The 26,454-nt window shown below is 57.0% G+C and overlaps 1 pseudogene; it reads right to left on the bottom strand.

The window, feature by feature from the left end:
* Positions 1-321: 321 nt before the first annotated feature.
* Positions 322-25,638, bottom strand: LOC133361911 (cadherin-2-like; annotated as a pseudogene).
* Between the last annotated feature and the right edge of the window lie 816 nt (positions 25,639-26,454).

Raw genomic sequence — 26,454 nt, 5'->3', positions numbered from 1 at the left:
TTCTCTCAGGGGGTGATCCGGGACAATCGCCGCACGACGGTGACAATGACGGTGACAATGACGGTGGTGGCGGTGGTGGCGGTGGTGGCGGTGGTGGCGGTGGTGACGGTGGTGACGGTGGTGACGCTGTTTCCAGGAGCAGCAACGTCGGATCGTAGTCCTGCAGTGCAGACACCACGACCCAACACGACCTCAACACGACCTCAACACGACCTCAACACGGCGGGGTCACCGTGGGGTCACCGTGAGTGGGGTTACCGTGGGGTCACCGTGGGTGGGGTTACCGTGGGGTCACCGTGGGGTCACTGTGGGTGGGGTTACCGTGAGGTCACCGTGCAGCTCCGCGAGGCTCCACCTCCCCGCTTTGTCTCCGTGGCGACGGCGCTTGAACGCCACCGCCAGGAGGAGGGAGCCGAGGAGGCCTGGGTGGAGGAGGGGCGGGGGTCACGGGGTCGGAGCGGGGGTCGTGGGTCAGGAGGGGCAGGGGGCGGGGGTCACGGGGTCGGAGCGGGGGTCGTGGGTCAGGGTGAGGAGCGTGGGGCGGGGGTCACGGGGTCGGAGCGGGGTCATGGGTCAGGGTGAGGGGCGGGGTCACGGGGTCGGAGCGGGGGTCGTGGGTCAGGGTGAGGAGTGGGGGGAGGAGGAGGAGAGAGGGGAGGGGTAGGTGAGTGTGAGTGAGTGAGTAAGTGAGTGAGTGAGTGTGTGAGTGAGTGAGTAAGTGAGTGAGTGTGTGAGTGTATAAGCGAGTAAGTGAGTGAGTGAGTGTGTGAGTGAGTGAGTAGATGAGTGTGTGAGTGAGTAAGTAAGTGAGTGTGTGAGTGAGTGACTGATAAAGTAAGTGAGTGACTGAGTGAGTGACTGAGTGAGTGAGTGTATAAGTGAGTGAGTGACTGACTGAGTGAGTGTGTGAGTGAGTGTGTGTGAGTGAGTGAGTAAGTGAGTGAGTGTGTGAGTGTATAAGCGAGTAAGTGAGTAAGTAAGTAAGTGAGTGTGTGAGTAAGTGACTGATAAAGTGAGTGACTGAGTGAGTGACTGAGTGAGTGAGTGGGTGAGTGAGTGAGTGAGTGTGTGAGTGAGTGAGTAAGTGAGTGAGTGTGTGTGAGTGAGTGAGTAAGTGAGTGAGTGTGTGAGTGAGTGCATAAGCGAGTAAGTGAGTGAGTGAGTAAGTAGTGAGGAGTGAGTGAGTGTGTGAGTGAGTGTGTGAGTGAGTGAGAAGTGAGTGAGTGTGTTGAGTGTGTGAGTGAGTGAGTGAGTGTGTGAGTGTATAAGCGAGTAAGTGAGCGAGTAAGTAAGTGAGTAAGTGTGTAAGTGAGTGACTGAGTGAGTGAGTGTATAAGTGAGTAAGTGAGTGACTGACTGAGTGAGCAGCTGACCCAGTAAGATCACCAACACGACGATGGTCGCCACGGCGACGGCGCTGGCTCCGGCTCCGTCGCCGCGGCGACAGAGGCCGCGGTGGTCGCAGGCGGCGCAGACGGGCACCTGCAGGCGGCGCACGGCGCCCAGTGGCGGAGTCCCCGAGTCCCAGACGACGAGCTCCACCCAGTGGAGGCCCTCGGGCAGCGGAGACCTGGCCAGCAGCTGGGAGCTGTTGGCTGCCGTGGGGGGGGGGGGCGGTGGGGGGAAGTAACAACACAACAACAACAACACAACAACGGGAACAACAATGTCAATGTAAATGATGATGACGACGTTGATGACGATGATGACGACAATGACGATGATGATGACGATGATGATGACGATGATGATGATGACGATGATGATGACGACGACGACGATGATGATGGTGACGATGATGACGGTGACGATGATGATGATGGTGATGATGACGGTGACGATGATGATGATGATGACGACGATGACGACAATGATGATGATGACGACGACGGCGAGCGCCATCTCCCGAGCGGCGTGTTCCCCCCCCCGCCACTCACCGTCCACCTGCCGCACCTTCCACTTGTCTCCCCCCACCCCGGGCGCCAGCTGGAAGCGGAAGGGGCGGGCCGTTGGGGTCCTGGTCTTCGTCGGCGGCCATGACGGTGACGCCGCCGTGGGGGCAGGCGGCCGCCCCTGGGGCCACACGGCGGCCGTGGGGGCGTTGTCGTTGACGGTCGCTCAGCAACAGCCGCAGCGTGGAGGTGCCGCTAGCGCTGGCGGGGGAGCCTGCTCCACACACACACACGTGTACACACACACACGTATACACACACACACACGTACATACACACACGTACACACACACACGTACACCTACACACGTACACACACGTACACACACGTACACACACACGTACACACACACGTACACACACACGTACACACGCACACGTACACACGTACACGCACACACACGTACACGCACACACACACGTACACACACACGTACACACACACACGTACACACACACACACACACGTGCACACAACACCGTACACACACACGTACACACACACACGTGTACACACACACACACGTACACACACACACGTATACACACACACACATACACACACGTACACACACACACACGTACACACACACGTACACACACACGTACACACACACACGTGTACACACAACGTACACACGTACACGCACACACATGTACACGCACACACACACGTACACACACACACATACACACACGTACACACGTACACACACACATGTACACACACACACACGTACACACACACGTGTACACACACACGTGTACACACACACTTACACCACACACACGTGTACACACACACACACGTACACACACCACGCACACACCCACACGTACACACACACATACACACACACGTACACGCACACACACACACGTACACACACACACATACACACACACACGTACACGCAGACACCACGTACACGCACACACACGTACACACACACACGTACACATGTACACACACGCACACACACACACGCACATACACACACGTACACACACACTACACATGCACACACACACACACGTGCACACACACGTACACACACGTACATACACACACGTACACACACACGTACACACACACACGTACACACACGTACGTACACACACGTATACACACACACGTACACACACACACGTACACACACACACACACTACACACACGTACACACACGTACACACACATACGTACACACACACTACAACACACCACGTACACACACACACGCACGTACACACACGTACACGCAGACACATGCAGACACACGTACACGCAGACACACACGTACACACACACGTACACACACACACACGCACACACACAGAATGTAGTGAAGGTGGTTACTAGCGGCAGGGCCACGCAATGTCACGGAGCGGGTCCCTAGGGGGCGCAGTTCTGCTAGCAGCCCGCTTGGCTGGCAGGGCACCACGTGATAGGCGGCACGTGATTGGCCGAGCAAGGGGCGTGGCCCAGAGGTGACAGTTGGGACACGTGGTGCGTGGCCCCGCCCCCTTCTGGTAGCTTTCCAGAAGGGGGTGGGGCCGAGGACGGAGCCCAGAGGTCGCAACCAGGTACCCCCCGATACTCGTACCCGAACCCGATACCCAGCTACCCGTACCAGGTACCCGTTTGCGACCCTGGTGCGGCCGGGTACGGGTACGGGTAGACCGTGAGTCACTGGTGAGTCACCGTTTGTCACTCATTTCCCAACGTCTTGTCTCTTCTCACAATTCAAGTTCCTAGAATCAACCCACCCGCGCCTGCAACATGGCTTCATCCCAGAGGTCGCAATCAGGTACCCGATACCCGTACCCTACCCGTACCCGGACGGGTACGGGTAGGGTACGGGTACGGGAAGGGTACGGGTAACAGGTACCTTTTTGTCACTCATTTCCCAACGTCTTGTCTCTTCTCACAATTCAAGTTCCTAGAATCAACCCACCCTCGCTGCAACGTGGCTTCATCCCAGAGGTCGCAATCGGGTACCCGTACCGTACCCTACCCGTACCCGGCCGGGTATCGGGTAGGGTACGGGTACCCGTTTTGCGACCCTGGTGCGACCAGGTACGGGTACGGGGGGTACGGAATCAAAACCCGTTTGCGACCTCTGGCGGAGCCAGGCCGCGCGGGGCGGGGCGGGTATAAAAGGGAGGTCGCGAGGCTGGTTCGGGGCCGTCTGCTGGGACGTGGTCCCCGTAGCGGCGCCCTCCCCCCGCGTCCTCGCTCCTGGTGAGCGGCGTGGCGGGTCGGGCAGCACGCCGGCCGTGCCGACACGCCCGCAGTGACCCCGTGTGTAACAGAGTTGTCTACAAGTGTCGACTAAACGTGTGTGTGTGTGCGTGTGTGTGTGACGGTTTTGTGAGTGGTGAGTGTGAGTGTGTGTGAGTGGTGAACGTGTGTGGTGTGTCAGTGTGTGCCTCCTACTACCACTAGCATCTCAGAAGTGACTCTCTACACACGTACACACGCACAGCGACGGTGAGTGTGACGGTGAGTGGTGAATGTGAGTGTGTGTGAGTGTGACGGTGTGAGTGGTGAGCGTGTGTGTGTGTGCCTCCTACCGCCACTAGCGTCTCAGAAGTGACTCTCTACACACGTACACACGCACGGCGACGGTGACCGTGATGGTGACGGTGAGTGTGACGGTGAGTGTGACGGTGAGTGGTGAGTGGTGTGAGTGTGTGTGAGTGTGACTGTGTGAGTGGTGAGTGTGAGTGGTGAGGGTGAGTGTGAGTGTGACTGTGTGAGTGGTGAGTGTGAGTGGTGAGGGTGAGTGTGAGTGTGATGGTGTGAGTGGTGAGTGGTGTGAGTGTGTGTGAGTGTGTGTGAGTGGTGAGTGTGAGTGGTGAGGGTGAGTGTGACGGTGAGTGTGATGGTGTGAGTGTCACGGTGAGTGTGAGTGGTGAGTGTGTGTGAGTGTGACGGTGAGTGTGATGGTGTGAGTGTGACGGTGAGTGTGAGTGGTGAGTGTGTGTGAGTGGTGAGTGGTGAGGGATGAGTGGTGAGTGTGGGTGGTGAGCGTGAGTGGTGTGACGGTGTGAGTGGTGAGTGTGAGCGTGAGTGGTGAGCGGGTGAGCGTGAGTGGTGAGTGGTGAGTGTGAGTGGTGTGACGGTGTGAGTGGTGAGGGTGAGTGTGAGTGGTGAGCGTGGCTACAGGCCCCCCCCCCTAACCCCGCACCGTTGTCAGTGGCCAGGAAGGTGGCTGTGTAGACGCTGTCCCGCACCATAGTGTAGTGTATAGTGTAGTGTATAGTAGTATATAGTATAGTGTATAGTGTAGTGTATAGTGTAGTGTATAGTAGTGTAGTGTAGTGTATAGTGTAGTGTATAGTAGTGTATAGTGTAGTGTAACCCCGCACCGTTGTCAGTGGCCAGGAAGGTGGCTGTGTAGACGCTGTCCCGCACCAGGGGCGACTCACGGTCGATCTCCGCCGCGGTGCTCACCACGCCGCTCACCGCGTCCACCTCCAGCCAGTCACCCGGCACACGCAGCTTGCCGTAGCTGCCGCACAGACAAAGACGCCCGGGTAGCCTCGGCGGACCGTCGCGGCAAGTGGCGTTAGCGGCGAGCGGGCCAACGCTGGTACACAGACGAAGATTCCCCCCACAGCGTAGCCTTCGCAGGCTGCAGGGGCAAGTGCCGTTAGTGAGTAGCAGCAGCGGCGCCTGTGGAGGCTACCGGCGCTGTGGCCACACACGAGGGGTGGGTGGCTACCAGCATAGTAGTGTATAGTGTAGTGTATAGTAGTGTAGTGTATAGTAGTGTAGTGTATAGTAGTGTACTGTATAGTAGTGAAGTACCGGTGAGGACGCTTGACACCGAGGTTGAGGCACACGTGTATTATTTACAAGTCGTCACGACAGGACAGCACTAGAGGGGGTATCGGCCCCCTCACCCGTATAACTGGGGATACACCGCTAGCTATCCCTGACCTACCCCCGAGTCCTCCACTAACGGGCTAGGGGAGGCTGTCTGGCCCGACACTGGTGAGTCGGGCTACGGTACCCGGAATCCCAGAGTGCTGACTCTGGTTCACGGGACCACGCCGCTGGCTCGGTCCTGCGCGGCCCTGACAAGGGCGGCGTCTCAGGGGAGTCCAGGGCTCTAGCTACCCGGGTCTTCAATCTTCCCTCCTCTGTTCTAATACTGAGCCCCGAGCTCTCTCTGTCATCCCCTTTTATACCCCCTACAGGATCACAACCCCGGGCAGCCCTACCCCCAGGCTGCCCGATGCGGACGTCGTTGCGGGCACCCCCCCCGTTTACTCCCGGAGCTCCGCCCACTGTGTTTGTTCGCCGTTTGATCCTATGTACAAACAGCCCCTCCATAACAGCCCTACAGTAGTGTAGTGTATAGTAATGTATAGTGTAGTGTATAGTGTAGTGTATAGTAGTGTATAGTGTAGTGTATAGTGTAGGGTATTGTGTAGTGTATAGTGTAGTGTATAGTTGTAGTGTATAGTAGTGTATAGTGTAGTGTATAGTGTAGTGTATAGTGTAGTGTATTGTGTAGTGTAGTAGTGTATAGTGTTGTGTATAGTGTAGTGTATAGTGTAGTGTATAGTGTAGTGTATAGTGTAGTGTATAGTGTAGCGCCATGAACAAACTGTGGTAACTCACCTGCAGTAGCAGACGTACGTCAGCAGGGGGTGGTTGTGGGCCGCTTGGATCCCCAGACCCCATGAGGGGGGGGGGGGCTTGGGGGGGGGAATATTCTAGGATCCCGAGAAGTCTCCGGAAGGGAGGAGTGGCCAGGGGGGGAGACCCCTGGAGGGTGAATAAACGCCGGACCCCTCAACGGGGTCGGCAGTCGTCGCCAAGCCGAAGACCGGGCTTAGAGTAGGAGCCTGGGTAGACCCCCAGACCTGCCGTCGTTCTAAGGGCCTGAGTGTGTCAGTGGTAGGAGCCTGGGTAGACCCCCAGACCTGCCGTCCTTCTAGGGACTAGTGGGACAGCGTAGGAGCCTGGGTAGACCCCCAGACCTGCCATCCTTCTAAGCGCTTGAGTGGGTCAGCGGTAGGAGCCTGGGGTAGACCCCCAGACCTGCCGTCCCTTCTAGTGGGACAGCGGTAGGAGCCTGGGTAGACCATCCAGACCTGCCATCCTCTAACTCATGAGTGGTCCGCGAGACCCTGGGTAGACCCCAGACCTGCCGTCCTTCTAGGGACTGAGTGGGACAGCGGTAGGAGCCTGGGTAGACCCCCAGACCTGCCATCCTTCTAAGCGCTGGAGTGTGTCAGCGGTAGGAGCCTGGGTAGACCCCCAGACCTGCCGCCCTTCTAAGCGCTGAGTGGGTCAGCGGTAGGAGCCGGGGTGACCCCCAGACCTGCCATCCTTCTAAGCGCATGAGTGTGTCAGCGATAGGAGCCTGTGTAGACCCCAGACCTTCCGTCGTTCTAAGCGCTGAGTGGGACAGCGGTAGGAGCCTGGGTAGACCCCCAGACCTGACGCCCTTCTAAGCACTGAGTGGGACAGCGGTAGGAGCCTGGGTAGACCCCAGACCTGCCACCCTTTTAAGGGCTGAGTGTGTCAGCGGTAGGAGCCTGGGTAGACCCCCAGACCTGCCGCCGTTCTAAGCGCTGAGTGTGTCAGCGGTAGGAGCCTGGGTAGACCCCCAGACCTGCCATCCTTCTAAGCGCTGAGTGTGTCAGCAGTAGGAGCCTGGGTAGACCCCCAGACCTGCCGTCGTTCTAAGTGCTGAGTGTGTCAGCGGTAGGAGCCTGGGTAGACCCCCAGACCTGCCGTCGTTCTAAGCGCTGAGTGTTTCAGCGATAGAAGCCTGGGTAGACCCCCAGACCTGCCGCCCTTCTAAGGACTGAGTAGGACAGCAGTAGGAGCCTGGGTAGACCCCCAGACCTGCCGTCCTTCTAGGGACTGAGTGGGAGAGCGGTAGGAGCCTGGGTAGACCCCCAGACCTGCCGTCCTTCTAAGCGCTGAGTGTGTCACCAGTAGGAGCCTGGGTAGACCCCCAGACCTGCTGTCCTTCTAAGGGCTGAGTGTGTCAGCAGTAGGAGCCTGGGTAGACCCCCAGACCTGCCGCCCTTCTAAGCGCTGAGTGGGACAGCGGTAGGAGCCTGGGTAGACCCCCAGACCTGCCGCCCTTCTAAGCGCTGAGTGGGACAGCGATAAGAGCCTGCGTAGACCCCCAGACCTGCCGTCCTTTTAAGGGCTGAGTGGGACAGCGGTAGGAGCCTGCGTAGACCCCCAGACCTGCCGTCCTTTTAAGGGTTGAGTGGGACAGCGGTAGGAGCCTGGGTAGACCCCCAGACCTGCCGTCCTTCTAAGGACTGAGTGGGAGAGCGGTCAGACACTGGGTAGACCCCCAGACCTGCCGTCCTTCTAAGGGCTGAGTGGGACAGCGGTAGGAGCCTGGGTAGACTCCCAGACCTGCCGTCCTTCTAAGGGCTGAGTGGGAGAGCGGTAGGAGCCTGGGTAGACTCCCAGACCTGCCGTCCTTCTAAGGACTGAGTGGGACAGCGGTAGGAGCCTCGGTAGACCCCCAGACCTGCTGCCCCTTCTAAGTGCTGAGTGTGTCAGTGGTAGGAGCCTGGGTAGACCCCCAGACCTGCCGTCCTTCTAAGGACTGAGTGGGGAGCGAGTCAGACACTGGGTAGACCCCCAGACCTGCCGCCCTTCTAGGGACCTTGAGTGGGAGAGCGGTAGGAGCCTGGGTAGACCCCCCCAGACCTGCCGCCACTTCTAAGGACTGAGTGGGAGAGCGGTCAGACACTGGGTAGACCCCCAGACCTGCCGCCGTTCTAACGGCCGGCACTGAGTGGGTCAGTAGCCGGCACCCGAGCGCCGTTGGCTGGGCCGGGTCAGGAAGCCTCCCCCCCCCCCCCCCCCCCCCCCCCCCCCCCCCCCCGCCGGGGCCTCTAGCCGGAGGGCGGAGAGCCGTCCCGGCGTCAGGAGGAGGCTCGATAGCCCAGGGGCCGTACCTCCCCAAGCAGGGGTGACAGGGCCCGTTAGCCCCTTTGGCGTTAGCGACCTTGTGTTGAGTCATTGTTCAATGCAAGTGTCGCCTCAAGTAGCGGCTCTCCCTCGCCGCTGGGCTCACGGCACTAATACGGCACTCGGCGGTCGTGTGTCGGACAGCAAATCCACGACATCTCCTGCCCGAGTGCCGTGACGTCTCAGCAGCGATCACGGCGACGGCAAGCGGCTTCACCAGGCGACAGACACATTGGCGGAGAAGTCGTCCTCCTGTTTGGGGTTGCTGCGGTTGTTGGGGTTGTTGTGGTTGTTGGGGTTGTTGTGGTTGTTGTTGTGGTTGTTGTTTTGATTGTTGTGGTTGCTGTGGTTGTTGTTTTGGTTGTTGTGGTTGTTGTTGTGGTTGTGTAGTAGCGTTCACGACTCTTGGACGCCGGAGTTGGAGGCACACGGGTTTATTTAACACAGCACGTTCGTGGCATACAACACTAGAGGGGGTATCGGCCCCCTCACCCGACTATCTGAGGATACACGTCCTAGCTACTCCTAGCCTGCCTCCTAGTCCTCCACTAACGGGCTAGGGGAGGCTAGCTGGCCCGACACTGGTAAGTCGGGCCCGGTACCCGGAGTCCCAGACCAGCTCTTACAAGAGCACTGGCTCTGGCTCTCGGGACCACGCCGCTGGCTCGGTCCTGTTAGGCCCTGATAAGGACGGCGAACCAGGGGAGTCCAGGGCTCTATCTAAGACGTCTTCAGTCTTCACTGGTTAGCTTAACATTCTCCCCCTTAGCCCTCCGACACATCCCCTTTTATACCCAACCCCCTCGCTGAGGGGTGGGGCCCCAGGGGATCATAACTCCGAGTCAGCCCCCCAGGGTGCCTGACGCGGACGTCGTAGAGAGCACCTTCCCGTGCACTCATGTAGCCCCGCCCACTGTGTTTGTTTGCCATAAGCTCCCATGCATAACGGGCTCTCTCTAACACCCCTACATCACCCCCCCCCCCCCCCCCGCATAGCTTGCAGCCGTCCCGGCTGCCAAACGCACCCCAGACCGTGCGTGTGCCTCACAATTTTTCAACAATAACAAGAACAACAACAAGAACAACAACAAGAACAACAGCAAGAAGAGAAATAACCCGACGCACCCCCCCCGAATAAATACGAATTCCGTAAAAGCAGCCTATATACAATTTGCAGGGAACCCACCACACACACACACACATAGTGAACACATTATATGTACATCCAATGAGCAGGGAACACACCACTCACACAACACACAATGAACACAATATATGTACATATCTTCCGGCCTCACAATAGTCTAAATATTTTTGCACGCGTCCTTGCAGCGGGCCCATCACACGGGGTAACCCCGGGTGGCGGACCGTCGGGTGGTAACTGTCCGTCTCGGAGTGAGTCCTCATCCGATGCCGCGTGACCCTTGGCATCCCCAGGAGGGGTGATCGGGCGCGAGCCCGTCACTCTTGATGCACCTGGAGGTGGCACAGCCGGCAAGACATTAGGCGAGCACAACGGAGAATTTTGCATGGCAGCATCCCGTGCCTCTGTTAATTTTGCCAGATTAAATTTAACATGGTCAGCCAATTTTGTTTTACCCTGCAGCGCGGGGATCTGCAGCTGGGCCCGAACAGGTGGGTCAGGTTCGCGGCCGTACATGAGGAAGAAGGGGGGAAATCCCGTAGCTGCATGGGGGGCCATTCGGTATGCTGCCAAGACCCTTGAATTTGCAGGTCCCAATCGGTCTGTGAGTCCGAAACCTGCTGTGACAACATCGACGTGATGGTTCGATGCAGACGCTCGACCATCCCGTCAGTTTGCGGGTGATACGGGGAGGTACAAATTTTCTTCGTGCCCAGGAGCTCACAGACTTGTTGGAGTAGTTTGCCGGAAAAATTTTTGCCCTGGTCGGTCAGCAGCCGCTCCGGAGCACCTTTGTCCAGGACGTATCCCTGGACAAAGGCCTCCACAATGGCTGCTGCCGACTGGTTGGCAAGGGGCCAGGCCATAGGCCAGCGCGTAAAATACTCCACACCGGTCAACAAATATCTATTGCCCCTGGGGGTGGCGGGGAATGGGCCCAAAATATCCAGCGCGACAAGCTCGTTTACTCTGGACACTTTGATCGATTGCAAAGGTGGGTTAGACTCCCGTGCTGGCGGTTTCCGTTGCGCACATCGAGGGCATGACCCCAACAAATCGCCGACATCCCTCGTCATGCCTGGCCAAAAAAAATCAAGTTGGAGCAAGGCGAGGGTCTTTTGGGTCCCCAGGTGGAGGAGGCGCTCATGAGCGGCCCACACCACCTTGCCCCGCAACCCAGAAGGGACCACCAGCCGGTGTCGATGGGATCTCCTGTCCCAATGCATCAGCAGGCCTTGGACCATTTCCCATGAGTCGGCATCACCCCTCCCCCGCCCAGCACCGCCGACGCGACGACGCAACGCGAGGAGGGAGGTATCCTCCATCTGGAGGCGCCCCCATTCAGTGACGGGCAACCCCAACAGGGAATCTCTTCCCTGTTGTGCTATCGAATTTGTAAGCAATGTTGCGTCGTCGGCGGCCGCCAAGACCGGAACAGATATGTCCCCCGGAGGCCTGCAACGTCCCGACCCCAGGAGGCATGCACATTCGGAGGTGGTTGGCATGCGCGACAGGGCGTCCGCATTGGTATGGCGAACGCCCTTACGGTAGGTGGTTTCAAAATCAAAGTCCTGGAGAATCTCCAACCATCGAGACAATTGTCCCGATGGTTGTTGAACTCGCAGGGCGTACTGTAGCGCCGCATGATCTGTGCGGACGGTGAAATGCCGACCGTACAGATATGGGCGATACTGTTGGATGAAGTAGACAATTGCCAACAGTTCCCGACGGGTGACACAATATCTTTGCTCCGCTGGAGACAACACCCGACTACCGTACGCGACCACCCGTTCCACGCCGTCAACCACCTGGGAAAGCACGCCCCCAATACCCGTATTGCTCGCATCGGTGTCGAGCAAAAAGGGTTTTGAAAAATCGGGGTAAACCAAGGGAGGAGCTTTAACCAGAGCGTCCCGAAGGGAGCGGAAAGCAGCCTCCTCCTCCTGTCCCCAATGGAACCGAACCCCTTTGGACGTCAACGTGTGTAGGGGTTTCGCAATTGTCGCAAAATCCGCGACAAACCGTCGGTAATATGACGCAAATCCAATGAAACTCCTGACCTCTCCCACCGAGGTGGGAGTCGGCCAGGAGCTGACACACTGCGTTTTGGCGGGATCGGTAGCAATACCTGAGCGCCCCACGATGTGTCCCAAATAACGCACAGATTCGCGTAACAGATGACATTTTTGGGGTTTAAATTTCAAATTAGCAGCCCGCATTTTGAGAAAAACCACCCGCAACCTCTGGAGATGTTCGTCAAATGTTTTACTAAAGATGATAACGTCATCCAAATAAATCAAGCACGAGTCCCATTGCAATCCAGCCAAAACCAATTCCATCAATCGCTGGAAAGTTGCCAGCGCTGAGTGGAGTCCCATCGGCAACCGGTTGAATTGGAACAGGCCGTGCGGTGTACGGAATGCAGTTTTAGGCTTTGAATCATCGTCCAGAGGAAGCTGCCAGAATCCCGAAAGTAAATCCAACGTGGAGAAGAATCGCGCTCCCGCCAAGGCGTCAAGCGATTCGTCCATCCGTGGGAGCGGGTATGCGTCGGCAACCGAAATTTTGTTAAGGCGACGAAAATCGACGCAAAACCGCAACGAACCGTCCTGTTTCTTAACTAGGACGATCGGCGCTCCCCAAGGGCTGGTGGAAGGAGAAATGATGTCGGCGGCTAACATGTCATCCACAGCCGATTTGACATGGTCCTTTTCGGCGGGACTTAACCGAAAAGGATTCTGGCGTATTGGCGCGCTGTCACCTGTATCAATATGGTGACGCAGCAGATGAGTGCAGCCCAAATCGTATTTGTTCCGACTGAAAACGTCAGAAAATTCACACAGTAGTGTTTTAAGTTGTTGACGCTCTAAATTTGACAGGTCCGTCGATCCCGCACAAAGCGCCTCGAGCCACCCTTCATCGCTGTCCGAATGTGGTCGCGGCGTAGGGACAGCGCTTGCGTGGTTCGCGACGGGTTCCTCACAGGGCACCGGCGTTGCGTGAGCAAGCACGGTCCCCTGTGGGACCACCACCGTCTGCGACCCCACATTGAGGACCGCGATGAAGGGATCCCCGTCCCCTCTAACGATGGTCTGTGCCAGAACTAAATGAGGTCCGCTAACCCCGGCCCTAGACGGCCCCAGCAGAACCCCCTAGGCCCCAATGCCCTTAGCGAAGGGCCGCCGAAGTTTTAGAGGTATCAACATTTGTGCCCCCGGCGGTACGCGCACCGTTCTATCTACGAACGCCGGCACCATCGCGAACGCCGTCCGACTCGCAACGGGGGACGGCAGAAACGCCATGCGTCGGCCCGACGGGAGCTCAATGCAGCCCTGGTCGATTAATATCCTAATCGGCATTTTGGCCAGGAAGTCCGTCCCCAGCAGGCACGGAACCGCCAGCGAGGAGGAGACAAAAATCGGCCCAGACAATTTAATATCACCGATACAAATTTGCGCTCGAATTTGTCCAATGATGCCAAGTGAGCCCCCGTTAGCAGCATAGAATGGCACGTTAACGGGCATCAAAGGACGGCTCTGGACAGGGAGAATATTGTAAATTAATTCCGAAATGATGGTCGCCGATGCTCCCGTATCGACCAGGATGCGCACCTCAACCCCGTCAATGTGCCCCACAACGGCTGACGACCCCGACGATGTGGCTACAACGCGATGGGCCAACACGGACTACTGGCTGGGTTCGATATGAGTCCCCACAGTGGTGCGTGTTGGTGCGATGGTGTGCAAAGTCGGCCCCCCGTTCGCTACGGTGTGCGAGTGTGTGACGGGTGTGTGCGTGGCCCAAACATGAGGGGTGCCGCGACTCGCCGGGTTATGATGATGGAGCTTGAGAAGAGGGCCGGCGTTCCGTCGAGGTGTCGTCCCGCGCTGCCGAGGAGAGCGGCACCCCGAGGCGACATGGCCCCGGATACCGCAGTTGTAACAGCGCGGGAGCGCTGGCGATGACGATGGACGGTCGAGGTGGCTCGATCCGTCCCGGTCCGCCCGTGCTCCCGCTCCCTGCTGCCGTTGACGGTCGATGGCGCAGATCTCTTCCGCCGGGAGGGTGACTGCAGCCACGGCACGCCCGCTCGCCGCCTTGCTGGCCTTCCGTCGTTGCGAGAGCAGGTTTGCGTGGAGGAGTCGTGCAGCTTGGAGGGAACACATTTCTGCGTCGTCCTGTGCCACGATGACGATATCTAAGTCGTCTGCCAGCAGGAGTATCTTCTCCGTAACCATAGCGTCGACGCCTTCGTTGTCCATCCGTGGGAAGGCCGCCTTTGCCAGTGCCAGGAGACTTGTGCGGTATGCCAAGGGCGACTCCTTTGCCCCCCGCTGGCGATCGTAAAAGAGTTGCCTACAGTCCAACGGTGGCCCGTAGACTGCAGCCAGCAGATGCAGTGCCGTCTGCAGTGTGGAGCGCTTCTCCTTTGGCACCGATGTTAGGGTGGCGAGAGCGTCGCCGTCGAGCAGTGCCGGCAGCGCGCGGAGAGCCTCGTCATCCGTCCACCGCGCCATTTCCTGGTGAGCGAGGAAGCGCCGCTGGAAGCCGCCCCAGTCGCCGTCCTCGCCCACAAACTCTTTGAGTGGAGGTAGCCGCTGATGTAACGCAGCAGCCGCGGTGGAAGGTCGCTCTCCCTCGTCCCCCTCACCCGGCTCTGCTTCGGCGCGAACGACCGATGGCATCGCCGGTCGCACCCGTGGTGACGCTCCGTCCGTTGGAGATGACGTGGCAGCTACTGTACGGCCGCCGTTGGACGCGAGGCTCAGGCCAGCCACACCCTCAGCAGCAGCTGCGGCGATGGCGGGAATTTCAAAGTGGTGCTCCGTCGAAATGGCGGGAAGGCGCTGTGGTCGTCGGCTGTCGTCGCCCCGTAGCGGTCCAGCAGCCCCCAGCTGTGTGATGTGGTCCAGCATGGTGGCAGCGGCGTACAGCAGCTCCGCCAGCTTCGCGTGCGCCTGCCTCAGCCCCTCTGTCGACGGCTCCCCATCCTCCGGCTGCTGCGGTGTGGATGCATCCGGCCCCGGCTGCTCGATGCCATCTTCAGCCGTCTCGGGCTCCCCGACTGCAGCGGCGTCCTCCGCCTCTGGTACCCCTGACTCGAGTCGTCCGGCGCGTGTCCATGTTCGTAGTTGTTTCACTTCCGACACCAGATGTAGTAGCGTTCACGACTCTTGGACGCCGGAGTTGGAGGCACACGGGTTTATTTAACACAGCACGTTCGTGGCATACAACACTAGAGGGGGTATCGGCCCCTTCACCCGACTATCTGAGGATACACGTCCTAGCTACTCCTAGCCTGCCTCCTAGTCCTCCACTAACGGGCTAGGGGAGGCTAGCTGGCCCGACACTGGTAAGTCGGGCCCGGTACCCGGAGTCCCAGACCAGCTCTTACAAGAGCACCGGCTCTGGCTCTCGGGACCACGCCGCTGGCTCGGTCCTGTTCGGCCCTGATAAGGACGGCGAACCAGGGGAGTCCAGGGCTCTATCTAAGACGTCTTCAGTCTTCACTGGTTAGCTTAACATTCTCCCCCTTAGCCCTCCGACACATCCCCTTTTATACCCAACCCCCTCGCTGAGGGGTGGGGCCCCAGGGGATCATAACTCCGAGTCAGCCCCCCAGGGTGCCTGACGCGGACGTCGTAGAGAGCACCTTCCCATGCACTCATGTAGCCCCGCCCACTGTGTTTGTTTGCCATAAGCTCCCATGCATAACGGGCTCTCTCTAACACCCCTACAGTTGTTTGATTGTTGCGGTTGTTGTTGCGGTTGTTGTTGTGGTTGTTATCCGCTTGGCGGGGCGGGGGGTGTGTGTGCTCACCGCAGGCTCTGCTTCTGTGCGGAGTCCGGGTCCCGTGCCACCAGCGTGGTGACGACGCTGCCCAGAGCGACGCCCTCGGACAGCCGCACCTGCTGCAGCCGCGGCTCAAACAGCGGAGCCTCGTTCTCATCCTCAACACTCACCTGGCGCCGCGGAGAGACACGGGGAGAGACACGTGGGGAGAGACACGGGGAGAGACACGTGGGGAGAGACACGGGGAGAGACACACGTGGAGAGACACACGGTGAGAGACACGTGGGGAGAGACACGGGGAGAGACACGCGGGGAGAGACACGGGGAGAGACACGGGGAGAGACACGTGGGGAGAGACACGGGGAGAGACACGTGGGGAGAGACACGGGAGAGATGCGGGGAGAGACGCGGGGGTGGCGGCTTTTCCGCGGGAATCTTTGTTCGTGGCGGGAGAATCCGAGCAGCTGTGAGCTTTTGGGGGGCCGTGGGGGGGGGGGGGCGTGGGGGGGGGGCCGTGGGGGGGGCCATGGGGGGGGCCGTGGGGGGGGGGGCCGTGGGGGGCCGTGGGGGGGGGGCCGTGGGGGGGGGGTGCGTGGGGGTGACTCACCGTGACGGTGGCGGTACTCTGGGGAGGGGTCCACGCGGATTTCACGAGCGGCTCCTCGTTGTCCACGACGACGATGAGTTTGTACGACGACGCCATCTCAAAGTCTAAGGGCTGCGGCATACACACACGTACACACACGTACACACGTACACACACGTATACACACGTACACACACGTATACACACGTACACACGTACACACACGTACACACACCACGTACACACGTACACACATACACACACACACACACGTACACACACACACACGTACACACACACACACGTACACACACCAACACAGACACACACAGACACACACACAGACACACACACGTACACACACACACACGTACACACACACACACACGTACACACACCAACACAGACACACACAGACACACACACAGACACACACACGTACACACACACACGCACACACACACACACACGTACACACACACACGTACACACGTACACGCACACACACACACGCACACACATGCACACACGTACACACACACACGCACACACGTACATACACACGTATACACACGTACACACACACACACACGTACACACAGGTACACACGTACACACACGTACACGTACACACGTACACACACACACGTACACACACACGTACACACACACGTACACACACGTACACACAAACACACGTACACACACGTACACACACGTACACACGTACACACACACACACGTACACACAGACACACACACACGTATACACACGTACACACACACGTACAAACACGTACACACACGTACACACGTACACACACACGTACACAGACACACACGTACACACACGTACACACGTACACGTACACACACACGTACACACACACACACACGTATACACACACGTACACACACACACACACGTATACACACACGTACACACACACGTACACAGACACGTACACACACGCACACGCACACACACGTACACACACGTACACGTACACACACACATACAGACACACACGTACCAACACACACACACACACACGTACACACACACGTACACACACACACGTACACACACGCACACACACACACGTACACACGTACATACACACGTACACACACACGCACACACGCACACACACACTTACACGCACACACGTACACACACACACACGTACACACACACACACGTAAACACGTACACACACACGTACACACATACACGCGTACACACAAACACGTACACACACGCGCACACACGCGCGCACACACACGGACACACACACGGACACACGAACATACAAAAGACAAAGATCCCCGTATAGCTTTAGCAGACTGTAGGGGCAAGGCCGGCGCTGTGGCACACGAGGGGGTGGGAAGCCAGCAGCACGCCCGGCCGCCTTTGTCTCCCCAGTGCTGGCGACGTTCTGACCCCGTGACCCCCCCCCACCCCCCACCCCCCACTGGACGTCTGTGCAAAAAAATACCTCCTCCTCCCTCTACTCCCCCCTCCCCTCCCTCCCTTTCCTCACTCCAACCCCTCCTTCCACCCCCCCCCTCCCTCCCCTCCCTCCCTCCTTTCACCCCCTCCCTCCCCTCTCCTCCCCTCCTCCCCTCCCTCCCCTCCATCCTCCCCCCTCCCCTACCTCCCTTTCCTCACTCCAACCCCTCCTTCCACCCCCCCCTCCTCCCCTCCCTCCTCCCTCCCCTCCCCCCCTCCCCCCCTCCCCCCCTCCCTCCCCTCCCCCCCTCCCCCCCTCCCTCCCTCCCCTCTCCTCCCCTCCTCCCTCCCTCCTCCCCCCCTCCCCTACCTCCCTTTCCTCACTCCAACCCCTCCTTCCACCCCCCCCTCCCTCCCTCCCCTCCCTCCCTCCCCTCCCCCCCTCCCCCCCTCCCTCCCTCCCCTCTCCTCCCCTCCTCCCCTCCCTCCCCCCCTCCCCTCCCTCCCCTCCCTCCCCTCCCTCCCAAGCGTTACCTTGACAACGACGATCCTGCCATCGTTGGTAGCGGGGTCGGTCTCCACGGCGAACAGGTCCTGGGGGTCTCCCGCCCCCCACGCCGCCCCCCCCGCCCCCCCCCCGCGGAGTGAGTAGCGGACTCGCCACGCCGCCGTGCCGACCTCGTCCGCGTCGATCACCGAGAGAAGCGCCATCGTCACCGGCACCCCCACGGCGTTCTCACGCACCGTGCCCGTCCACTGGGGCGGTGGCGGCGGTGGTGACGAGGGAGGGGGGCGGGGGGGCGGGACATCGTTGTTGTTGTTGTATACAGACTATGTGCAGTGTTGAGTCTATGGGCAGTGTTGAGTCTATGGGGCAGTGTTGAGTCTATGGTGCAGTGTTGAGTCTATGGTGCAGTGTTGATTCTATGGGGCAGTGTTGAGTCTATGGTGCAGTGTTGAGTCTATGGTGCAGTGTTGAGTCTATGGGGCAGTGTTGAGTCTATGGTGCAGTGTTGAATCTATGGTGCAGTGCTGAGTCTATGGGGCAGTGTTGAGTCTATGGGGCAGTGTTGAGTCTATGGTGCAGTGTTGAGTCTATGGTGCAGTGTTGAGTCTATGGTGCAGTGTTGAGTTATGGTGCAGTGTTGAGTCTATGGTGCAGTGTTGAGTCTATGGTGCAGTGTTGAGTCTATGGTGCAGTGCTGAGTCTATGCGGCAGTGTTGAGTCTATGGGGCAGTGTTGAGTCTATGGGGCAGTGTTGAGTCTATGGTGCAGTGTTGAGTCTATGGTGCAGTGTTGAGGTTGGGTGGCGGTGTGCGTGTGGGTGGTGTGTGGTGGTGGTGGTGGCGGCGTGCCGTACGGTTCTGCTCGTGAACTCGGGGGCGTGGTCATTGATGTCGGTGATGGTGATGATGGCGGTGGCCGTGGTTGAGAGACTGATTCTGGCGTCTCCCTCCATGTCCGAAGCCATCACCACCAGCGAGAAGCGCGCCACTCTCTACACACAGCGGCACACACACACACAGACACACGCACAGACACACACACAGACACACACAGACACACACACAGACACACGCACAGACACACAACACACACATAGACATACAACACCAGAGACACACACAGACACACACAGACACAACACACACATCAACACAGACACACATAGACACACAGACACACACACAGACCACACACATCAACACAGACACACACACACACAGACACACACACAGACACACACAGACACAACACACACATCAACACAGACACACACAGACACACAGACACACACACAGACACACACACAGACACACACACACAGACACACACACACAGACACACAGAGAGACACACACACAGACACAAACACACACATCAACACAGACACACACACAGACACACACACAGACACACACACAGACACACACACACAGACACACACATCACACAGACACACACATCAACACAGACACACACAGACACACAGACACACACACACAGACACACCAACACAGACACTCACACACACAGACACACCAACACAGACACACAGACACAGACACACACAGACACAGACACACACAGACACAGACACACACAGACACACACACACACAGACACAGACACACACAGACACAGACACACACAGACACACACACAGACACTCACACACACACAAACACACACTCACACACTCACTCACACACTCACACAAACACTCACACACTCACTCACACACTCACACAAACACACAGACACTCATTCACACACTCACACAGACACTCACTCACACTGACACTCACTCACAGAGACATTCACACACTCACACACACAGACACACACTCACACAGACACACACACACACAGACACACACACAGACACACACACGTGACACCCACCTCTCGGTCCAGCCCGACCACAGTGCGGGTGGTGATGATGCCCGTGCGACAGGTCGATGTGGAACAGGCTGTGCTGTGCGGTCCCCATGGGGGGGGACTGCCCCACGATGTCGTAGCGGAGAGCTCCGTGGGGCGTCAAGGGGTCGTCCAGGTCACTCGCCTCCACCCTCATCACGAAGGTGCCTGACACGGCCACAGGGGGAGGTGGGAGAGGGAGGGGATGGAGTGAGTGAGTGTGTGTGTGATTGAGTGTGTGAGTGTGTGTATAAGGGAGTGAGTGAGTGTGTGTGTGATGGGGCAGTAGTGGAGAGAGTGGAGAGTTTCCATACCTGGGCAGTGTGCTTATGACCGGCTCCAGTTTAACAGCAGAGGTCTCACTCCGAATCAGTCGAGCGGCAATATCTTTTCATCGGTTGCGTAACGCTGTGTGGAAGCTACCTTGTCTGTCGCTCCGCACGAAGCTTCGGGTCTTCTCGGCCACGGTCATTCCCTCCCTTCTCTACGTTTGCGAAACGTGGACACCCCCTAATGGAGAATCTTCGTCGGTTGGAAACATTTAGGCTGGCCTGCCTACGATCCATCCTGGGATTAACCAGGTTGGATTGTGTGAGGAGCTCACAAATCCTTGAAAGATCTGGGCAAAGTCCCATCGGTGAGCTCCTCCGGCAGGCAAGGCTGCGTTGGCTGGGTCATGTAGCCCGCATGCCCAGCCACCGCATGCCTAAACAGCTTTTGTTCGGCCGGATCGAGGGGGCTAAACGGGCGCGGCACGGGCTAGAGAAGAGATGGAGTGATGTGGTACAGGAGGACGTGGAGCTGAGTGGACTTGCCGATGACTGGTACCAACGGTATCAAGATCGGCCTCTGTGGAGGAGGCTCGTGAAGGACGCTACTGGGCAGTTGGAGGCAGTCGCCCTCCAACAACGGAGGGCGGAGGAGCGACGCTCACAACAATGAGCGGAGCACCGGGTGGCTAAAGCACAGCAAGTTGGCACAGTAGGGGGCACAGGTGGTGCATGAGCCAGTCATCTCGGTCATCTCAGTCAGTCGACCCGTGGCACCTGGGTCTGCCCCGTGACCTCCTGCCAGCGGGCGTTCGACACTTCACATGGCCTCAAGGTGCACATGACCTGGCACAAGCGTCGTGGTGACGTCACCGCCACTTAGTGGCGAATGGCGGTTGTTGTTGAGTGAGTGTATGAGTGAGTGTGTGAGCGAGTGAGTGTATGAGTGTGTGAGTGCGTGAGTGTGTGAGTGAGTGAGTGAGTGTGTGAGTGAGTGTGTATGAGTGAGTGTGTGAGTGAGTGTGTGAGTGAGTGTATAAGGGAGTGAGTGAGTGAGTGTGTGAGTGAGTGTGTATGAGTGAGTGTGTGAGTGTGTGAGTGAGTGTATAAGGGAGTGAGTGTATGAATGTGTGAGTGTGTAGTGTGTGAGTGTATAAGGGAGTGAGTGTATGAATGTGTGAGTGTGTGAGTGTATAAGGGAGTGAGTGTATGAGTGTGTGAGTATGTGAGTGAGTGTGTAAGTGTATGAGTGAGTGAATGAGTGTATGAGTGAGTGAGTGAATGAGTGAGTGAATGAGTGTATGAGTGTGTGAGTGAATGAGTGTGTAAGTGACATTCTTCCACTCCGGTGGTGAGTGTACACCCAGCACCTCATTCAAACCCTTAATGGCCTGGTCTTAGCTAGCTGATAAAAGTTGCAAGCGAGAATTTTATCATCGCTTGCGGCTGGGGTTGGCATCATCCCTGACTCCTCCTGATATCGAGGGGAAATGGGCGAAGTTTAGGACTGTGGCTCATGCAGCTGCAATGGCTGCTTTAGGTACACGTTCCAGACCTCCCGAGAGACCCTGGCTGACAGAGGAGGTGTTCAAGCTGGCTGAGAAAAAGGCGACAGGCCCGCTCTCATCGGCTACAGCATCCCACGTCGGAGAATGAGGAGGCTTACCGCAGCCTTCACTCGGAGGTTCGGAGAGCCGTGAGGTGCTGCAAGGATGGGTGGTGGTCGCGGGTTGCTGAGGAGATGGAGTCTGCCTCAATGGCCCGTGATCACAAATCGCTCGTTAATTCCATCAAAAAAGTAATCTGCAGCGCCACACCTATTACCATCATTAAGAGAAAGAATGGTGATCCAATCTCCGTCCCCCAGGAACAGGTTGGCAGATTTGTTGAGCATTTCTGAGGTCCTGGGGGAGGGCAAATCCCTCAGCCTAGAAAAAACGTGGGACAAAGTGGGGATGACCCTGCTGAGCTGCGGTGCCTCAAATATTGGAAGAAGTCACCCCCCCTTTGAGTGGCTAGCTGAGTTGAGATCTGTTGAGGAAGTACTGAAGGCGATCCGGAGTCTGAGACCAGGAAAGGCACCTGGCAGAGATGATCTCCCAAGTGAAATATTGAGGGAGGGTGGCCTTTGTGCACAGACTGCCCTACATGACATCATAACAACAGTCTGGACCACTGGACGGGTTCCGCAGGATTGGAAGGATGCCCTGGTGGTCCCCCTCTTTAAGAAGGGGGACCGCACAGACTGTAACAACTACAGGGGCATCTCACTCCTCAGTGTACCGTGAAAGGTCCTGGCAAGGATTATTCAACATCGCCTTGCTAGGCACACTGAGGAGAGGCGTGCGGAGCCCCAATGCGGTTTCAGGAAAGGGTGGTCCTGCACAGATGCCATATTTTCTGTCTGCCTGCTACAGCAGAGTTGTGGAGTTCCAACAAGACCTACATCTCTGCTTTATTGACCTGGTCAAGGCTTATGATACCATCAGTAGGCCTGGGCTCTGGGTTGTTCTTCGTGCTTTCGGAGTGCCTGACCCTCTGTTCACAATCATTAAGGACCTTCATGATGGTGAGCGGGCCCGGGTAAAACTACGTGGCCGGGAGTCGGAGCCATTCCCTCTATCATCATCCTCGCCATCGTCGTCATCGTCATCATCGTCATCACCATCATCATCATCGCCATCATCATCATCGCCATTATCATCGTCATCATCATCACCATCGTCATCATGATCATCATCGTCATCGTCATCATCATCGTCATCATCATCATCATCATCGTCATCATCATCATCATCGTCATCATCGTCATCATCATCATCATCGTCGTCATCATCATCATCGTCATCATCGTCATCATCATCACCATCGTCACCGTCATCATCACCATCATCATCACCATCATCACCATCGTCACCATCATCACCATCGTCACCATCATCATCGTCACCATCATCATCGTCACCTCGTGGCGATCCTTCCGTGAGGCTGCCGTGGAAGACGTCTCTGGTGAACTTGGGGCGGTTGTCGTTGACGTCGATGACGTCAATGACGATGTCAACGGGATCCTCCACAAAACCTCCAGTCGGGTCGACGGCGAAGCAGCGCAGCTGCAGTCACAACAACAACAGCAGCAGCAGAGTGCAGCTGTGTAGAGTGTAGTGTATAGTGTAGTGTATAGTAGTGTAGTGTATAGTAGTGTAGTGTATAGTAGTGTAGTGTATAGTAGTGTAGTGTATAGTAGTGTAGTGTATAGTGTAGTGTATAGTAGTGTAGTGTATAGTAGTGTAGTGTATAGTGTAGTGTATAGTGTAGTGTATAGTGTAGTATATAGTGTGTAGTATATAGTGTATAGTGTAGTGTATAGTGTAGTATATATTGTGTAGTATATAGTGTATAGTGTCGTGTAGTGTAGTGTATAGTGTAGTGTATAGTGTAGTGTATAGTGTAGTATATATTGTGTAGTATATAGTGTATAGTCGTGTAGTGTGCTCCGTACGCGATACTGAGCGATCACCTCGCGGTCCAGGCTCGCGGTGACTGACACTCTCCCCGTGGCGGCGTCGACGACGAACAGCCCCGTGGGTTGTCGGTCAGCGCCCTCCCCCGCCAAGGCGTAGCGCACGTCCACGCCCACAGCGTTGGACTTCACCTGCCGTGGGGGCATTGGCGGAGTGGGGGGCCGTGACGGAGTGGGGGGCGGTTGGCGGAGTGGGGGGCTCCTACGCCGGACTAGTCTCGGCACTCTCACGCCCGGCTCACCCTCGGTCATCCGCGTTGTGTGAGTGAGTGTGTGTGTGTGTGAGTGAGTGTGTGAGTGAGTGTGTGTGTGAGTGTGTGTGTGAGTGAGTGTGTGATTGTGTGTGTGAGTGTGTGTGAGTGTGTGAGTGTGTGTGAGTGTGTGAGTGTGTGTGAGTGTGTGAGTGAGTGTGTGTGTGAGTGTGTGAGTGAGTGTGTGAGTGTATGAGTGAGTGAGTGTATGAGTGAGTGTGTGTATGAGTGAGTGAGTGTATGAGTGAGTGTGTGTATGAGTGTGATGAGTGTGATTGAGTGTAGAGTGAGTGTGTATGAGTGTGTGTAGAGTGAGTGAGTGTGTGTGTGAGTGAGTGTGAGTGAGTGTGTGAGTGAATGAGTGAGTGTGTGACATCACGGCCGTCCGCGTCCCGTGTGTTTGTTGAACTATCCCTGGACTCTGCACCGCCGCTGGGCGTGTTTGTGTCACCCCCCCGTGGCTGATAGAAAAGAGCTTCCCGGCTCTACGGATTCCTCCCCCTCCTCCACCTCCTCCTCTTCCTCGTCTGTCTGATCCAGCTCCACCACCTCCACCTTCTACACGGGGCCTAACCCTAGGCAGGGGCTAGTTTAGGCCTAATTTAGGGTTAGTTTAGGGCTGGTTTACGCCTAGTTTAGGCCTAATTTAGGCCTAGTTTAAGGCTAGTTTAGGGTTAGTTTAGGCCTAGTTTAGGGTTAGGTTAGGCCTAGTTTAGGGTTATTTTAGGGTTAGTTTAGGCCTAGTTTAGGGCTAGTTTAGGCCTAGTTTAGGGTTAGTTTAGGGTTAGTTTAGGCCTAGTTTAGGGTTAGTTTAGGCCTAGTTTAGGGCTAGTTTAGGCCTAGTTTAGGGTTAGTTTAGGGCTAGTTTAGGCATAGTTTAGGCCTAGTTTAGGGTTAGTTTAGGGTTAGTTTAGGCCTAGTTTAGGCCTAGTTTAGGGTTAGTTCTGGCCTAGTTTAGGGCTAGTTTAGGCCTAGTTTAGGGTTAGTTTAGGGCTAGTTTAGGCCTAGTTTAGGCCTAGTTTAGGGTTAGTTTAGGGCAAGTCTAGGTCTAGTCTAGGGCTAGTTAGGGTTAGTTTAGGCCTAGTTTAAGGCTAGTCTAGGGCTAGTCTAGGATGAGGCTAGACGACAGCGAGAATGGGAGCGCTCTGCGCACAGCGCCGCACCTGCAGCAGCAGCTTGGGGAAGGGGCCACGCTGGTTCTCGGGCACGGACACGGGGGGGTTGACCCACGTCCGTCTCCAGCGGCGCTGACGCGCACCACCACGCCCTGCCTGCCGGAACCTCACCACCACCTCCACCACCTTCTCCACCTCCTCCACCTCCGCGCGTCTCTCCCCACGCTCTCTCTGTGCGGGGTGCGGTGAAGGTGACATCGAAACGTCATCGTGAGCGAGGCCACCTCACGTGTGTGTGTACGTGTGTGTGTGTGTACGTGTGTGTGTGTACGTGTGTGTGTACGTGTGTGTGCGTGTGTGTGCGTGTACATGTGTGTGTGTACGTGTGTGTGTGTGTACGTGTGTGTGTGTACGTGTGTGTGTACGTGTGTGTGCGTGTGTGTGCGTGTACATGTGTGTGTGTACGTTTGTGTGTGTGTACGAGTGTGTGTGTGTACGGGTGTGTGTACGTGCGTGTGTGTGTACGTGCGTGTGTGTACGTGTATGTGTGTGTACGTGTGTGTGTACGTGTGTGTACGAGTGTGTGTGTGTACGTGCGTGTGTGTGTACGTGTGTTTTTGTGTACGTGTGTGTGTGTACGTGTGTGTACGTGTGTGTGTGTATGTGCGTGTGTGTGTACAAGTATGTGTGTGTACGTGCGTGTGTGCGTGTGTGTATGAGCGTGTGTGTGTACGTGCGTGTGTGTGTACGTGTGTGTGTGTACGTGTTTTTGTGTACGAGTGTGTGTGTGCGTGTGTGTACGTGTGCCATGCTAATCAGAAGTGTGGTGAGTCTATGGGTCTCTGTGAGGTGAGTCTATGGGTCTCTCTGTGGTGAGTCTGTGAGTCTCTGTGTGGTGAGTCTGTGGGTCTCTGTGTGGTGAGTCTGTGGGTCTCTGTGTGGCGAGTCTGTGGGTCTCTGTGTGGTGAGTATATGGGTCTCTG

This window comes from Lethenteron reissneri, unplaced genomic scaffold (assembly GCF_015708825.2).
Source record: "Lethenteron reissneri isolate LAM-NWPU_2019-01 unplaced genomic scaffold, ASM1570882v1 scaffold_1288, whole genome shotgun sequence".
NCBI classification, from domain to species: Eukaryota; Metazoa; Chordata; class Hyperoartia; order Petromyzontiformes; family Petromyzontidae; genus Lethenteron; species Lethenteron reissneri.
Note: the sequence above shows the minus strand (reverse complement) of the source record. Positions and strands in the feature narration are given on the sequence as shown.